The 16,550-nt window shown below is 51.3% G+C and overlaps 1 long non-coding RNA gene across 1 annotated transcript in view; it reads left to right on the top strand.

Annotated features, from left to right (window-relative positions):
* The window catches only part of LOC147008805 (uncharacterized), a 119,356-nt gene that overhangs the window by 22,860 nt on the left and 79,946 nt on the right, over positions 1-16,550 (top strand). The gene's annotated exons all lie outside the window — the stretch shown is intronic.

The following is a 16,550-nucleotide window of genomic DNA, read 5'->3' as shown; positions in this document are numbered from 1 at the left end:
CTCTTTGTAGGTTTCTCAGAGGTGATAAATACTCCATGTGATGTGCATTTACAAAGGAAAACAATACAAATGTCATCTGTGTTGATTTATTATATTTCCAACCATTGTATTGGGGGAAAATGGTCATTTTTATGGGAAAATCCATTTTCGCACACAGCATCAGTGACAGGTTCAGAAGTATTTTGTTGTGATGGTGCCAATCCAAATGCCAATGAGGAGACACGTCACCATGAAGAAACACCGCGTGCACAGGAAGCATTTGCCAAAGATGGACAAGCACTTGTGGCTGTCATTGAAGAGCTGGGGAATCCCTTTGAGGAGGATAGTCCAGATTTGCTGGTCCTAGACACCAAGGAGATTGCCGATCCTGCAGTGATTGAAACAGTTCACACTGCCAAGCAGATTGGACAAGAACAGTTTCAGGCATACTCAAAGGATTGCCTCATAGACAGAACCAAAATGATTGACGAACCTATAAAGAGGAACAAACTCCCCCTCTTCGGAACTGACAGAAGACCAAAAGCACCCAAAGGAAAGGAAGCATCTGTGAAGAATGATATGGCCTTATTTGCAAGGCTCTTCATAGGCTGCCAGAACTGCGATGGGAACCTGGACGAGTTCTTCCATCATGAAAATCAAGCATGCACTCCCACGTTATCTGATGCAGGTAAGCTACACCTGGGTAGCAAAAGCGACTTGCTGGTGTGCCTTGAAGGCGTTGCTGAAGCTCAGTCTGATGCACCTGCTGTCACTTCTGTTGTCCTTGACGGCGCCGTCATCATGCAGATATTGAAGCCTGGCACTGCCAAGACATTTGACGAATATGCCCACCAAGTCTTCATCCCATACGTCGAGGGGCAGCTGCGTCATGCTTCACGTCTCAACCTCGTTTGGGATAGCTACAAAGATGGCTCCTTGAAGACGGTGACAAGGGAGAAACGAGGAAAAGGGGTGCGACGGCACGTGGTGAGCACCGCAGTCATACCAGGAAACTGGCAGAGTTTCCTACGTACCGACGCAAACAAGGTGGAGCTCTTCACTTTCCTGTCCGATGTGCTGGTGCAGTCCTTCCATGACGAGGCAAAGGAGCTGGTAGTCACTGATGGTGAAGCAGTCATCTGCCTTCCAAGGCAGGAAGATGAAAGCTCTATGGCTCCATGCAGTCAAGAAGAGGCGGACACTCGCATCATGCGACATGTGGCCCATGCTGCAGAACATGACCACCGTCGGATTCAAGTCCGAACCGTAGACACCGACGTCGTCGTCTTGGCGGTGATGGTAGCCCAGGCACTACCATGCGTCGATGAACTCTGGATTGCCTTTGGGATGGGAAAGAACTACCGCTACATCCCTGCCCATGAAATAGCTGCCTCCCTCGGTCCACAGAAGGCACGTGCCCTCCCTGTCTTCCACATCATGACCAGATGTGAGATGGTATCAGCATTCATGGGGCATGGGAAGAAATCTGCCTGGGCCACATGGAACTCGTTTCCAGAACTGACAGATTCTCTTTTGACTCTGACGACCACGCCAGTCAACATCCAGGATGACACAATGCACTGCATTGAAAGGTTTGTGGTGCTCCTCTACGAATGCACCAGTCCATATACGGACGTCAACGAGGCCAGAAAGAAACTCTTCATCAAGAGGAACTCCATCCAGCGCATCCCACCTACCTACGATGCTTTGGAACAGCATGTGAAGAAATCAGTCTTCCAGGGTGGCTATGTCTGGGGGCCCACCAAGGGAGGTCTTGGTCCCTCAACCCATGCTTCCATCACCAACAAGCTGGGGCTGGTGGCAAATAGAGGATGGGTCCTACGAACCGCTCTGGACCACACTTCCTGAGGCTTCAAAAAGCTGCTTCGAGCTGGTGTCGTGCGGCTGCAAAAAAGGATGTAGAAACCGCTGCAAATGCAAGAAGGCTAATCTGCAATGCACTGGACTGTGTGCTTGTGAAGGAGAATGCCAGTAGACAGACGCAGTAGACACAGAATGAGATATCGGCCTAGCTTAGAATGTGCAAATGCAAAGTCGCATTGCTTGTAAAAGTGTTGACTTCTTGATCCAGAGCCAGTACACTTGAGCTCAGAAACTCATATTGTACTTGACTGATGTATGCGTGTACCATGTGTCCTGGTAGAATGGTAGTAGACAGTAAACCGTAGCCACTTCAAAGTGAAGTGTGCAATAATTTGACGACATTTTCTGAGTTTGTCATTATCACGATTATTAGTTGGCTTTTCAAAATAGAGTAAAGTATGTAATCAATAATGCAATTTTTGAAGATTCCAAACCCATTGAATGTGATGAATGAAATGAAAACGAGAGAAGAACCTTCAGAGTGTAGGCTTTATTCCATTTGATTGAAGCCGCTTCTACGGGCACATCAGGGGATGCAGGTGCAGCAAGGAGTACATAAGCAGTAAGGTATACATGTGCAACTAATCACCGCAAAATAAATCAGTATAAGCCCGGAGTCCGATATACTCTCAATTCTCACCATTCAACGAGCACCAAGTGAATCGCCGCCGTAAACGACAATGCCCCTGGGACAATCCCCCCGACCGAGCGGAACCTTAGCTTTATCTATTCCGTGCTCGAGCCGTGCAACATGTGATCACACGTCACGACCTTCCATTCACCACATTTTCCCCGTCTTTAAAATGTAACTAGAGGCCCAACTAACGCACCATGATTAGTTCAGCGCTATAGGAGTATACATTTCAAGCAACGCGAACTATCTAAACTACAGAAGCATACATGCCAAGCAGTGAGGATTATTTTGAGTTGTAGGAGCATGGTAATGAGCATCGATATATTATGTAACAAGCATATAGGAGCATGAGCATCGAGGATGCCGATAATCCCCTTTACAGATTGAGTCGGCGAGGGGGTATTATCTGTCGACCTCTCCGGGAGTAAATGGCGGTTTCACTTGAGGGAGGCTTCCGATCCTCTTGGTGAGCCTCGACTCGTGCCGGGGATGACTCCCCGATCGCTCTCGGGTGGAACGCAGCAGCTCCGTCGCCACCATTCTCGGGTGGAGTTCCTGGGGGGGGAACACCTGGGGAGGGGATGTCAGAGGGAGGAGTGCCAGATGGTGGTGTACCTGCGGGAGGAGTACCTGAGGGAGCCAAATGGCAAACCGACACAGTGGTCTCCCTGCCATCCGGGAGCCTGACATGAGCATACTCTGGATTAGTATCGATGAGTTCGACCTCTTCCACCATGGGTTCATACTTGCTTTGTCGTACCGGGCGTTTCATGAACACTGTTCCGGGATGGGTTAGCCAGTTGGGGACCGATTGGCCGTCAACATAACGCCGCTGGTGAGTAAACATTCGTTCGTGAGGAGTTGCATTGGTGGACGTGCAGAGCAAAGAGCGTATGGAATTCAGAGCGTCGAGAAGGGTAACCTCCCACTGCTCGGGCCCCAGTCCTCTCGATTTCAGCGCCAGAGTTACGGCTTTCCAAATAACTCCATTATATCGTTCCACCTGCCCATTACCCTGTGGGTTGTAACCCGTCGTTCGACTAGTTGCTATGCCGTGCTCTAATAGGAATTGTTTAAGCCCGGCCGACATGAAACACGGCCCTCTGTCTGAATGTATGTACGAAGGTTTCCCAAACATAGCGAAGAGGTCAGACAGACATTTCACGACAGTGCCCGAGGTCATATCCGAGCACGGAAATGCGAAAGGGAACCTTGAATATTCATCAACAACAGTGAATATGTATCTTTTGTCTGTCTCGGTCGGCAGGGGCCCTTTGAAGTCAATGTTTAGTCTCTCGAAGGGAGAAGTGGCCTTGATCAATCTGCCAGAAGCCGCGCCATAGAATCTGGGTTTTCGTTCAGCACAAACAGGGCATGAAGCATTCATTTGTTTAATATTGTTGCGGATTCGCGCCCGCCGGCGTGCTGACGGCCACGTAACTCGAATCGCGGCACGTCGCCCACCGGACGGACAATCCAGTCGTGACCCTCTCGGACTAACGCCGGGAACCAGTCACGGGTGGACCTTTCGGTCTCACCACGATCGTGCCAATTGGCCCCCACGTGGGATAGGGTTGCTCGCCAAATTCGACCTACCTAAGTACCCACACGGAGGGTAGACCGGGCGATCGCACCTCGCCGCAGGTCGACTTCGGACACGGGCCACTTTAAGCGACCCGTTCCGTACTATCGGGATAACCGAGCGGTGTTATTCGTCGGCCTCGACGGTTCGATTAATTATCAGGCGTTTTAGCCCACGACCAACCCTTTACGTGAAGCAAGATGGAGATTCAATGAAAGAAAAGACGAAGTGAAGCAGGAAAACAGTTCAACATGAAGCACATTTATTTCGCGATAAACGGAAAGCACACATCTACAATTCCACCAAAAGCACATGTAAAAGAAGAAGACAATGCAATATTACACAAAAAGCAAATGCAACAATGCAGATCTATCCGACTACCGAGCACACGGCAACACTTATACAATTTTACTTCACAGACGGCGCCGACAACACATGTACCCAAAACAAAAGAAAAAGAACCACCCTCAAGGATGAGGCGGGCCTGGGGCCGAGACCGGGTCGAGCCTACCCGTCTGATGATGAGACGCGAAGTGGCGGTGGTGCCTCAACTCCACGGGCCTCGCGGACAGTGTATGGTAGGGGGTGGGAAAGGGGCCCCCTTTGTCGCACTATCTCAGCGCGGGGGGAAACAGGAGGGGGTTGCTGATGCTCGGGGGAAGGAGGATATCACCCTGTCTCGGGTCCCGCGGCGAGCGTCTCCTCCTCGACCTCGGTCGCGTTGCTGGCCTCTCCCTCTGCAGCTCCCGGCACCGACGCGAGCACCCCTCGTCCGCCTTCGCCGCCGCCACCTCTCCACAGCTCCGTCTACTCGCCCTCTCCGTCTCCTCTCTTAGCTCGTCCCAACTCTTCACTCTTGACTTCTCCCACTTCTTTCCAGCTCCATCGACGACTCTCTTGAACTCCGCACAACTCCCTTTACTGACGAACGCAGCCGTTTATATAAGCCCCGTGGCTTCGCTCTTTCACCCTCACCCTTTGCCTCCGACCCTTCACCTCTAACTGGCTCCCCATTGGACCGAGGAAAAGTGGGCGTGAATGCTTTTTGATCCATGAATTTGCATATAGCGACCGCCCTCCAACGCCCTGGAGGCGGGGCCAAATCGCCCCTCGCTCACCGATAGGACGGAACAGAAGTGGGCGCGAGTCGTTTTTGATCCGTTTTTCTGCGGAAAGTCTGTGATGTTTTTGAATACGCTGCTCGGTGCACGCCCTACACGAGTCCAGTATCGGTGCCCACAAGTGGCGCGAGAATGGTGGGGATGCGATTGTGGCGAGTTGTGACGGTAAAGGTCGTGGCTGTTGTTGTGAAGCGGCGTTGTGGTTGGTGGTTGTTGTTGTGAAGCGGCGTTGTGGTTGGTGGTTGTTGTGAAGCGGCGTTGTGGTTGGTGGTTGTTGTTGCGAAACGGCGTTGTGGTTGGTGGTTGTTGTGAAGCGGCGTTGTGGTTGGTGGTTGTTGTGTGACGGCTGTTGAGACGTGGTTGGTGGTGGTAGTAATGGCGGCTGGTCCAAAATAAAGATAGTAAAAGAAAAACGGCTATCCTGAAGAGTCGCAGCCCGACTGAATGACATTTATTCCCTCTAGACAACTGGTTTGGGCCTAACTACACATATACTTACAGAGATATCTCACCTAAGGGACCTGAATGGTGGTTTGTGAATTTCGTCAACCACAACACTACCCCCTCCCCTTTTTACAGACTCGTCCCGAGTCGTCAAATTTTCGTGTGCCATAATGTGTAGTTTTCCCCTCGTACATTTTACCTACGGATCCCTGAGTGCGACATTCATGGTATTCGTGTCCCCAAAATAAATAACCTGAGGGCTGAGTAACTACCTAAACAAACTCACTCACATGGACGACTTAAATAAAATTGCCGGCGCTAAGACATACATGCCGGGGGCGCACTCATATTTACAGTACATCTTAACCTTAACTTACAAATTTTACACTAAACCATGGCCCAGGATCAATGAACTCTGCAAAAAGAAAGCAGTTAGCAGGGAGCCAGGCTGCCCGCATGCAGTCTCTGGCTCAAACAATGCAGGTGACAGGGAACGTGGCCGGCTGCTCACACGCAGTCCAAGGCCTTCCCTTTTGAACTGAACGCAGTGAACCACAACGGTGCATGGGCTGCACAAATGCAGTCTCCGTGCCAGCTCAAGTGGCACACGCAATGAGCACAACGAATGGATGGATGGACACAACAAGGTGCACGGGCCGCCACTGCAGGCCCGTGTTGTGGCTGCCAACAGGGCAGTTCTCGCAGCTTGCAAACTGTTGCTTTCTGATCCTGGCGCACATGGCAATGAACAGGGGGGGCAAAGCAAAAATTGAACGGGGCTGGTGAACAGGGGCAGTGGACATGGCATGGCGAAGGCAGCAGGCAAACACAGCCCGCAGAAGAAGGCCGCTGCAGGCAAACACAGCCGGCAGATGAACTGGCCGGCACAGGACTTGAAGAAAAACAGCCAGCCGGCAGATGAAGTGGGCCGGCACAGGCCTTGCAGCACAGCAGCTGCAGATGAAGTTGGCCAGCCTTTGCCGTTCCGTGGAGGTTGGTGGAGGGAGTGCGGTGGTGCTGGCCACTTGGAAGGCGGCCTCGGACCTACCTACCTGTCTCCCTACCACCTATCGCCTTTGCCTGTCACTGTACATACCCACTCCCTTAATTTGTCAAACCCCAATTTAGCCCCAACTTTTTTTTTTTTTTTTTTTACTTCCCCACTATAAATCGTCCCCTAACCCCCTTTATCGTCCTTGTTTGGCTAACCTATCCTGTCACCTAGCCTACTCCCAACCCCTACGTTCCCTTCCCGGAGGGGATAAGGGAGAGCTAACGTCCTGTGTCGAGGCCCAACGAAGCCTCAGGATGGCCTCCCCAGAGTTCAGCGATCTATAACCAAAGTGGGTCCAGCGGCCCACAACGAGAGCGAGGGGATGGATGGTGCGGAGGGGTACATCTCCTAATCTACCCTAACCATTTAACTGTTAAACTACCCCGGGGCTTTCAACAAGCGCCTCTCGCTTAAACTATTGGTTCTAACAACCCAGATTCCCGTCGCCTGTGTTGGTGTCCTCACAATTTCGGGCCTCGCCCCCCAATTTTCTCTCCGTGCCCTCACACGGTCTCATGGCTGGGACACGTGGCTCCCTTTGGCAGGCACGACCCTCTGCCGAATCTCCCGCTATGGCACCCCCGGGCACTACACTGCCTCCGAGCCTACCAGCTCCCTAACACCGGGGAGTGCCCCCCATGGCACCTCCCCTGAAACGCACACGTGGCAGGCTGGCTTCCCAGGCCCCTTTCCGAGGGTCACCCGTGCCCACAACACTGCCCACGCGGCTAATGGCGCCCCGGGCCCCCGCACCAAGCAGGCGCACCCGTGCCCACTACGCTATCCCGGCCCCCCATGGGCCCTTGGCAGACCACGGCCGACTAGCCTGGTGCCCGGGGTACCCACTCAGCGATACTCACTTTTCGCAGCCACGCTCCCAGCCCGTCAACAGGGCTCCTGCACCCCTCCAAACGGGTTTCGAGCCTACATTCACACCAACAACAAAACGACCTCCATTTTTCAATTTAACTAACCCCCTAACTCAATCTACACTGACCCCGGGGTCCCTTGGGCGGGAGTCACTACTCCCCCAAATCACTCATCGCACCATGCATTCCAGACTCGCTCCAATCACACAGACCCGCTGGCCTCACTCACTCAACAAGCACACGCTTCCACTTCACTCACCAAGTCTTCAACACACTCACCGCTGAACTCTGCCATCCTTCTATCTGCATCCCCTAACTAACTCGTGCTCCCACGTCGTCCCTTAAACTACAGCACGTTCCTTTTAACACTACGTAGCTAAGCTACATCCCCTCTACATATCCACAAGTCTGTCACTGACTCCAAATAAATCATTTTATTTCCCAACCTAAAGCTCACTAAATCCCTCTACCTAATCCATTCCACGGACTCCATGAGGACTTACCCCTGCCCCATGGAGTCGGTCTAACTAAGCTAACCCTTCCCCCTAACTAGTTTCCATCCTGTGCCCCGGGTAAGGGGGTCTTCCACCCCTTGCCCAGGAATCCTGTGCACCCGAAAGTGAGGCTTGTTTTTTTTTTGTTTTTTTTTCATGCGCAGCACCAGCGCGGCAACTCGCGGCTCGCGCACTTTACACCTGCCCGTGACGTCATGCAGCTGCATGTGTACCTCGTCCCTCCTTGGACGGTACCATCTGGCAGGGATACCCCTCCTGCCGGATTCCAACCCCACGTGCAGCCATGACGTCACCGTGCGCATAAAAAAAAACACAAGCCCCACGTCTCGAGGGGTTCCCCACGCGAACACATGTGCTTTGCCCGTTGGAGCTTAACACACACGATCGCGTGGAGAACCCGTCCGGTCCAAATCCGTAATCCTGCCTAAACTTTGTCCGTCCGCGGGATCGGCAAATCCACCGCGTGCGTTTCCGGACCGGGACTTCACTCTCGCAAGCGAGCACGTGGGGACCTCGTGCGTTGCACAGCACGGACCTCGTGCTCACTGCTGTGTGAACCCAGCACGGTCCCCGAAACAACTACAGCCGCTACTCGGCTTTCTTTCTTCTGTCGCCGTCGTCGTCGCCATTCAACACACGCACACCTGCGTGTTACGACGCTCACACTCCATTCCATTACATTCACACCGGGAGACGCGGCTGCGTGCTCCCGCATGCCAACCAACATCTCCCTCACATACCGCTCTCTCACACACACGGTCTCCCTTGCATAAACCATACCACTCACACGTGGTGCTCCATTCACTCGCGGCCTTCCACTCACTCGTGCCTCACTACTCACACACCGTGCCTCACTCACACACGTGGGGGCACTCAACCGCGGTGTTTCATCCACACACGGCGTGCTGGGAAGCACACACTCCGGCACACTCGCCACCACACCACTCACACACGGGGTCGCTTCCACACACGGGGACGCACTCACGCCTTGCACCACACACACAGGGACAACCACACTGGGGATTCGTGTCCCCACAAGGGTCTCCGGGGCCTCTATACCCCCCAAGCTCTCCGTGCACCTGTCCACAGCACCCGTCCCCTCAACCTCGCAAAGCACGACCGAACTCACCTGGTCGTGACTCGCCTCAAGGGGGCATACTCCCTCCCCTCGTTCCTGGAGGAGGCTATCCAGCTGCTCGCACTGGGTCTCTACCCAGTCCACCAGCTCACCCCCATTGTCCTCCACTACCTCCGTGTGTGTGTGTGCGTCACTTACCCCGTCTTCATCGTGCAGTCTTCCCTCTATCGTTCCCATCTCCCGTGTCTCTGCCAACTCTTCACCCTTTACCTCCCTTGTCTCAACTATCTTTATTTCCTTTGTCGTCACCTCGTGTCTCGTCTCACACGTTTTGGTCTCCCCATTTAATTTTTCCCTTTCGGTCATCGTCACGACCCTCGCCCAACACGTCCCCCGAATTATTTTTTCACCCGCCTCCACCGCGGGCCCGACAGCCGTTGCACCCCCTTCCAGCTCATTCGTTCCTACACGTGGAGTCGCCATTTTGAGTTCCCTGCAAACGGCTTTCATGCCCGCCTGCAGGCATCGGCCTATGTTCTGCATCTCACCCCGCAGCTCTTTAATTTCCTCCTTCATGTGCTTGTTCATTCCTTTCATTTCGTTTTTCATTTCATTTGTATTTGTATCCATCTTTTGTGCATTCGCATCCATCTTTTCGTTCATGCCTTTCATTTCGTTTTTCATTTCATTTGTATTTGTATCCATCTTTTCGTTCATTCCTTTTATTTCGTTTTTCACTTCGTTTGTCATTGCCGCCAGCATGGCGCATAGCTGGGCCATGTCGGGTGCGCTTGGGTGAGCCGTTTCGGCAGGGGTTGGGGAAGGGTTTTGGTGGAGAGGAGGAGGAGGGGAGGTGTCATACACCGCGGCCGCTGCCGCACCCATTTCAGGCTCTGGGTTCAGTTGGGCGAGTTCGTTTTCCTGTACAACCAACATTTCCTGCACGGGGATTTCATCCTGGACCATGGATTCTACTCATTCTACATCCATTTCTAATACCCCCGGCTCCCGCTCGCCTTGAGACGCCATCTTGCTTCTCTTAAAGGGTTAATTTAGCTCGCTCGTAATTTGGAGGGAATCGGGGGTCGCTCCTCTCACCCCTGGACCGATACCCGTGAATTTAATTGGAGACAGGAGAGCCCGTTTGCCCGTTCTCCGATACCAGTGCCGCGAGGAGGGCAATGGGTTTATATCGCACGACCTGACACCAGTGTTGCGGATTCGCGCCCGCCGGCGTGCTGACGGCCACGTAACTCGAATCGCGGCAAGTCGCCCACCGGACGGACAATCCAGTCGTGACCCTCTCGGACTAACGCCGGGAACCAGTCACGGGTGGACCTTTCGGTCTCACCACGATCGTGCCAATCGGCCCCCGCGTGGGATTGGGGTGCTCGCCAAATTCGGCCTACCTAAGTACCCACACGGAGGGTAGACCGGGCGATCGCACCTCGCCGCAGGTCGACTTCGGACACGGGCCACTTTAAGCGACCCGTTCCGTACTATCGGGATAACCGAGCGGTGTTATTCGTCGGCCTCGGCGGTTCGATTAATTATTGGGCGTTTTAGCCCACGTCCAACCCTTTACGTGAAGCAAGATGGAGATTCAATGAAAGAAAAGACGAAGCGAAGCGGGAAAACAGTTCAACATGAAGCACATTTATTTCGCGATGAATGGAAAGCACACATCTACAATTCCACCAAAAGCACATGTAAAAGAAGAAGACAATGCAATATTACACAAAAAGCAAATGCAACAATGCAGATCTATCCGACTACCGAGCACACGGCAACACTTATACAATTTTACTTCACAGACGGCGCCGACAACACATGTACCCAAAACAAAAGAAAAAGAACCACCCTCAAGGATGAGGCGGGCCTGGGGCCGAGACCGGGTCGGGCCTACCCGTCTGATGATGAGACGCGAAGTGGCGGTGGTGCCTCAACTCCGCGGGCCTCGCAGACAGTGTCTGGTAGGGGGTGGGAAAGGGGCCCCCTTTGTCGCACTATCTCAGCGCGGGGAGAAACAGGAGGGGGTTGCTGATGCTCGGGGGAAGGAGGATATCACCCTGTCTCGGGTCCCGCGGCGAGCGTCTCCTCCTCGACCTCGGTCGCGTTGCTGGCCTCTCCCTCTGCAGCTCCCGGCACCGACGCGAGCACCCCCTCGTCCTCCTTCGCCGCCGCCACCTCTCCACAGCTCCGTCTACTCGCCCTCTCAGTCTCCTCTCTTAGCTCGTCCCAACTCTTCACTCTTGACTTCTCCCACTTCTTTCCAGCTCCACCGGCGACTCTCTTGAACTCCGCACAACTCCCTTTACTGACGAACGCAGCCGTTTATATAAGCCCCGTGGCTTCGCTCTTTCACCCTTGACCCTTTGCCTCCGACCCTTCACCTCTAACTGGCTCCCCATTGGACCGAGGAAAAGTGGGCGTGAATGCTTTTTGATCCATGAATTTGCATATAGCGACCGCCCTCCAACGCCCTGGAGGCGGGGCCAAATCGCCCCTCGCTCACCGATAGGACGGAACAGAAGTGGGCGCGAGTCGTTTTTGATCCGTTTTTCTGCGGAAAGTCTGTGATGTTTTTGAATACGCTGCTCGGTGCGCGCCCTACACGAGTCCAGTATCGGTGCCCACAAGTGGCGCGAGAATGGTGGGGATGCGATTGTGGCGAGTTGTGACGGTAAAGGTCGTGGCTGTTGTTGTGAAGCGGCGTTGTGGTTGGTGGTTGTTGTTGTGAAGCGGCGTTGTGGTTGGTGGTTGTTGTGAAGCGGCGTTGTGGTTGGTGGTTGTTGTTGCGAAGCGGCGTTGTGGTTGGTGGTTGTTGTGAAGCGGCGTTGTGGTTGGTGGTTGTTGTGTGACGGCTGTTGAGACGTGGTTGGTGGTGGTAGTAATGGCGGCTGGTCCAAAATAAAGATAGTAAAAGAAAAACGGCTATCCTGAAGAGTCGCAGCCCGACTGAATGACATTTATTCCCTCGAGACAACTGGTTTGGGCCTAACTACACATATACTTACAGAGATATCTCACCTCAGGGACCTGAATGGTGGTTTGTGAATTTCGTCAACCACAACAATATATTCAATAGAATAGGGAAGGTTTTGTCTGCGCACGAAATGTGCCATTCTGGTTACCCCCGGGTGGCACAGAGACACATGGAGGTCTTGCAAAGCCCGACTGATTGTCGCCGAACAGTAGACCCGAGAGAAGGTGTCTGCAGCAGGGTTTTCCCTCCCGGGCCGGTAAACTATGTCGTAACTATAGCAGGCTAGGTCTATCCGCCATCTCATAATTTTTTCATTCTTAATTTTCCCGTTATTTTTCCCATCAAACATGAATGCCACGGATCGCTGGTCCGTGACGAGCGTGAAATGGTTTCCCAGTAAATAGTGTCTCCATTTACGTAGGGCTTCGACAATGGCGTACGCTTCCTTCTCTATTGCCGAGTGTCTCTGCTCGCTTCCAGAGAGAGTTCTCGAGAAGAACGCGACGGGTCGCCCAGACTGATTAAGCGTAGCAGCTATTGCGTGATCAGAAGCATCTGTTTCCACCACGAAGGGCACCGAGCTATCGATCGATAATACCACGGAATTACTGATATCATCTTTGAGGCTGTGGAAAGCTCTTACAACAGCGGCATCTGGTGGGAAGTTTTTGCAATGCACTAGGGGATGTATTTTCTCGGAGTATTGGGAAATCCATCTTGCATAGTAAGCGAACATGCCGATCACCCGGTGCATTGTCTGCAGGTCCTGAGGTGGGGGTAGCTCACGAAGTGGGCGCAATCGTTCAGGATCAGGCTTAATCGTGCCGTCGGCTATCGTGTAGCCGAGAAGGTCAATTGACCTTGCCGAGAATACGCATTTCTCGTAGTTGAGGGTCAGATTATATTTTCTAGCAATGCTCAAGAATCTGTCCAGATTCATATCATGTTCCCCCTGATCCCTACCGCACATTGTGACATTGTCCACGTAAACAAAAGTGTCTTTGAGATTTTCATCTGAGATGATGTCGTCCATAACTCGTTGGAAGCAAGCTACTCCATTCGTAACACCGAACGGAATCCTCTTGAATTGGTAGAGGCGTCTACCTGCCTGGAATGCGGTGTAAGGTTTGTCTTCCTCTCGGATGGGAATTCGATGATAGGCGCTTCGCAAATCGATGGTGCTGAATATCTTATAATTGGCCACGTGTTCGACCATCTCGTCTATGCGCGGCAAAGGGTAGGCATCGAGTTGGGTGAAACGATTGACCGTTTGGGAATAATCGACAACCATTCGTTTCTTATGATTCTGATTGGCGGTGACCAACACCTGTGCGCGCCATGGCGAATCGCTCGGTTCTATAATTCCTTCTTCCAATAATCGCTTGGTATCTGAAGTGATGAAGTTCATATCAGCAGTGGTATATCGCCGCGATTTGATCGCTATCGGTTTACAGACCGGCGACAAGTTAGCAAACAGCTGGGGGGACGTTACCTCTGCGGTGGTCAAAGCATTTAAAATTAGACGAGGTTTGCTTCCTCCAAAGGGTATTTCGACGCTCGTGTGCTGCTTGAGGACATTATGACCCAGGATTACGTCTGCGCATAAATCACGAAGCACCAGCACCCTTACATCCCAATGCGTGTACCCTTTTACGTCCAATTCAACATTGCAGTACCCTCGTACGCGGGACTGTAGTGATGTGGCGGCCATGCATACCGTATTGTCTGTCGGGTGGATCTTCCATTTCCTGCCCTTCACTAGAGAGCTGTTGACGAAACTTTCAGAGCTACCGGTATCAATCAGAGCCTCAGCCATATGCCCGTTAATTCGTATGTTGATGATAGCCTTGGATAGATTCCCCGGTGAGGCTGCAGTTAGTTTCTTTTGTGAGTAGAGAGCCGCAGAAGTGGGTTTATTTCTCCTTAGAGTAGATTTACATACCCTGGCATAATGCCTTTTCTTGTCACAATTCATGCATGTGGCATCTCTGGCGGGGCATTTGTGGCGGGGTGTCTTTTGTACCCACAAAAGAAGCATTTACCAACCGGAGTAGTTGCTGAGGAGTTTGACGAGGTCTGGGTATCCGACTCCTCGGGTTTTTCTCCATCCCCTGTGTCAGGCTGTGTCTGTGTCTGTGGGGTTCCTTGAGTTTCCACCGTAGCGGCGTTCATTAGCAGCATCGGTGTCCCAAATGACTCAGATTGCTGCTGAGCCGTATCCATCGCTCGAGCCTGGTCGACTACCTTTTCAAGAGTGGGTTGCGCTTTCTCTAGTAAGCGTTGCCGTATGTCGGCTGATCTGAGTCCTTGGATAAATGCCTCCCGGGTCGCTTCATTTCGGTTTTCCTCGGCGTTTACGGCCCGGAAGCTGCCGTCTTTTCCCAGCTGTTTCAGAGCTTGCAGGAACTGATCGATTGTCTCCCCGGCTGCTTGCTTGCGTGTGTTGAGAAGATGTCGTATGTATACCTCATTCTTGCGCTTCACGTAGAGCGCCTGCAGCACGTCGATCGCTGCTTCGTAGGTGTCACACTCCGAGAAGAGCCTGTATACACTGGGCGAGACATGATTCACAAGGGCGGCCAATTTGTCGGCTCCCTCTTCGATGATGGTCAGATAGTGTGAGAAGGAACGGAACCAATGCGACCATTTCATTTCTGAATCAGTCGCGTTTGGGTCTGCGTCGAACCTCTCTGGTTTGTAGATCTTGTCCATCGTTGGTTGAGAGAGCCGAGAAAACTAAATGGATATAAATTGAAATGAAAACGAGAGAAGAACCTTCAGAGTGTAGGCTTTATTCCATTTGATTGAAGCCGCTTCTACAGGCACATCAGGGGATACAGGTGCAGCAAGGAGTACATAAGCAGTAAGGTATACACGTGCAATTAATCACCGCAAAATAAATCAGTATAAGCCCGGAGTCCGATATACTCTCAATTCTCACCATTCAACGAGCACCAAGTGAATCGCCGCCGTAAACGACAATGCCCCTGGGACAATCCCCCCGACCGAGCGGAACCTTAGCTTCATCTATTCCGTGCTCGAGCCGTGCAACATGTGATCACACGTCACGACCTTCAATTCACCACATTGAATATCATTTGACTCTTGTTCTCCAGGCAATAATGGGTACTTTTCAGCGAAAAGTTTTAGGAGAGCAGCAATTTACAAATCAAATAATGGCTTTTTTACCGAAAATACTGGCTCATAATATTTGAATACGCCTTTTCATGGTCAATTTACTGAATTTTACACTTTCCTTATATCTACCACCAATACAATAAGAAAATAAGAGCATATAGCCAATTTCGCGAAAGTAGAATGGCGGCCATTTTGGAAAATGGTCGCCGAAGCCGACCAAGGCACAATCTCGGGTGGCTCCATATCTATAATTGTTCGGAATACATTATTCTACATGTGTACCAATTTTAGTGCTTTTATGCAAATTTGAACAATTGATCTGAAATATCAGACTATGCTGCTGGACGATAAGTCTTACTCACGTTGTTGTTCTTCATCTTCTTCTTGTGGAATTTTTTGTTTCACAGCCTACAGTTTTCATCGAAACTTCCTGAAACTTGGCATACATATGTAAAAATACCCTGCGCAGACAGTAACCATCTCCGATTTGGAAAATTCGTCCTAGAAAAAAGTTATGACCTCAAAATATCTCCGCTAATGGAAATCGCCTAAAAAATTATCTCCGAAACTCGGAAAGCCTTTAGAATTCTGTTTGCGGGAATCGAACAGGGCATTAGCAGAGATGAATTACCGCACATATGATACATCACTATGACGTCATATCAATTTTTATGACGTCATTCCTATTTTTTGTTTCACAACCCAGAGTTTTCATCGGATCTTCGTGAAACTTGCCATGCATATGCAGAAAGCCCACGCACAGACAGTAACCATCTCCGATTTTGGAAATTCTTCCTAGAAAAAAGTTGACGTCATAATATCGCCGCTAATGGAAATCGCCTATACCATTATCTCGGAAACTAGGCAAGCTGTTTGAATGTTGTTTGCGGGAATCAAGCCGGGCATTAGCACAGATAATTTATCGCAAACCTGATACATCACAATGACATCATATTCGTTTTTATGACGTCATCATTAAGAGGACAAGGATCTTAGCTCATTTGAGCTTGTTCTTCAACCTTTCCTTGACCTAATATTGAAAAAAAAATTTTTTTTAATCGTTATTCTTTTAACCTCTCACGTTACACCTCCTGTAACCACATGTTACTCTACCCACTCTTCTTCCTGTAACTTTCGCCATCCTTCCAGCTTCCTTCTGCGTTTGCCGATCCAAATTCACCAACACTGACAGGATTTCTCTTCAACCTTTCCTTTTCCTAACCTTGAGTAATCTTTCTCAAAAAATAAAAAGACAGTCTCTTAGAA

The sequence above is a fragment of the Eptatretus burgeri genome, chromosome 18 (assembly GCF_056783735.1).
Source record: "Eptatretus burgeri isolate ZD-2024b chromosome 18, Ebu_testis_v1, whole genome shotgun sequence".
NCBI classification, from domain to species: Eukaryota; Metazoa; Chordata; class Myxini; order Myxiniformes; family Myxinidae; genus Eptatretus; species Eptatretus burgeri.
This window is presented reverse-complemented; position numbering and strand designations above follow the sequence as displayed.